Source organism: Rutidosis leptorrhynchoides, chromosome 1 (assembly GCF_046630445.1).
Source record: "Rutidosis leptorrhynchoides isolate AG116_Rl617_1_P2 chromosome 1, CSIRO_AGI_Rlap_v1, whole genome shotgun sequence".
Lineage (NCBI taxonomy): Eukaryota > Viridiplantae > Streptophyta > Magnoliopsida > Asterales > Asteraceae > Rutidosis > Rutidosis leptorrhynchoides.
In genome coordinates this window covers 668,357,631-668,359,772 of record NC_092333.1, presented here as the reverse complement: position 1 = coordinate 668,359,772, position 2,142 = coordinate 668,357,631, and the positions used below count along the sequence as shown (strand labels likewise).

General features: G+C 30.6%; 1 non-coding gene across 1 annotated transcript; it reads right to left on the bottom strand.

Moving 5' to 3' along the window:
* Positions 1 to 629: 629 nt before the first annotated feature.
* On the bottom strand, positions 630 to 701 carry TRNAR-UCG (transfer RNA arginine (anticodon UCG)). Its single transcript has one exon. It is a non-coding gene; the product is annotated as a tRNA-Arg (tRNA).
* Between the last annotated feature and the right edge of the window lie 1,441 nt (positions 702 to 2,142).

Genomic DNA, 2,142 nt, shown 5'->3' with positions numbered 1-2,142 from the left:
ATTTTACAGAATGATATTAACTTGTGTATAGTAATTGTTGTATGTAATATATTCTGTCTTGTACTAAAAATGTGTCCTCATTCTGTTGATAGTACTCCGTATTTATCATCGCAATGGAAGTAGTAGGTAAGTTCAATTGAATCCTTGCTGTAGCTCATTGAACCAAAAGAATTGATTTAAAACACAAAAAGCAGCCGCCCCTTATCTGATTCATGATTAAATTCGGCCTAATATTACGCGTTTCGTGTAGACTCACACGATTCGCGTAAGGCTAAATTGCTACGCGTTTCGTGTAAGGTCACACGATTCGCGTAAGAGTAAATGGCAGTTTCCATATTTTTATTTTCTCGTTTGTTCTTTGTTGACCTCGTATCGATATATATTGACTTGGGACTTTCCATTTGAAATCTTTTTCTTCGATCATCTTGTACTTTCATTCGGATAAACGTTTCTTGATATAAATTTGGTTAAAACCCCTCGTTTTATCGTCGTTTCTTCAAACTTCAAGCTCGTGTCTGCTTTTGTCGTTTTTCTTGAATATTATACATTGAATGTCTTTGTAAATGATAAAAGCTGATGAAATATAACTGATATTGCGTCGAATAATATGTATGTTTAGAGCAATATCAAGGGCATTCCGAGAATCGAACTCGGGACCTCCCGCACCGAAAGCGAGAATCATACCACTAGACCAAATGCCCAATTATCAAACAATTATCATTCATTTAATTGTTTTTATTCATATAAAAAACACTTATCTTTTATCATAATACGGTTATCATTCATCAAGCATTTATCATTCATCAAAATACCCGATAATTGATAAAAATACCAAATGAATGATAAAAGTAGCTGATGAATGATAAACGATGAATGAAAAAAGAACGTGATGAATGATAAAAAGTACCCGATGAATGATAAAAAGTACCCGATGAATGATAAAAATATCCGATGAATAATAGAAATACCCAGTGAATCATAAAGATAGCTGATGAATGATAAGCGAAGAATGACAAAATAACGTGATGAATGATAAAAAAAGAAGATGAATGATAAAAGGAGGTGGTGAATGATAAAAATGAGGCAATGAGTGATAAAAAAGAAGGTGATGAATGATAAAAATTAGGTGATGAATGATAAAAAGGAGGTCAATGATAAAAAAAAGATTTAATTCATGAATGATAAAAAAAAGATATAATGAATGATAAAAGATTTGCAAAAGGTGAGGAATGATAAAAAAAAACAATATGAATGACAAAAAAGGAGGTGATGAATGTTAAAAATAAGGTGATAAATGATAAATAAAAAACAAGATGAATAATAAAAAGTAGGTGATGAATGATTAAACACAAGATGAATGATAAACAAAGATATAATGAATGATAAAAAGGAGGTGATGAATGATAAAAATGAGGTGATGAATGATGAAAAACAAGATGAATGATAAAAATGAGGTGATTAATGATAAAAATGAGGTAATGAATGATAAAAATAAGGCGATGAATGATAAAAAAAAATAAGATGAGTGAGAAAAACTAGGTGATGAATGATTAAAAAAATTTATCATTCATCAGAAAAATTTTATCACCTATCACCTCATTTTTATCATTCATCACCTCATTTTATATCATTCATCTTGTTTTTAAAAATCTTGAAATAAGAATAACTTACAATCATTTCAACAAACAGGGTAATGAAGCTAAAACACAAGTTACTTAAGGCGGCATTTTTATGTTTAAAAGCATACTGAGTGGTGAGTATACATTATGCAACCAATTAGAAACAAGAGTAATGAAGCTAACATTTTCATGATCCATTTGGCGAAGAAGCTTGATCTCTCTTAAAGTACGCTTGGCATCTATTCTGTTGTCAAATGCATTACCAATTTTCTTAATGGCAACCTCTTCACGTGTCTCTGCATTCATTGCAGCACTGTAGCAAAGGAACGTTAGTCAATTTTCTTCATTTTATTGAAAAACAGAGGAATGAATCAGAGAATAACGTTGAAAACATCGATATTGAAAAATACATATAAAGTATCAACATCATTACACATTCTTGAGTGTTGATCATATACTGAGTGACATATAAATTCATGCTTTTCATTAACCTCCGTTGATAGAGTATGGCACCCCCATATAA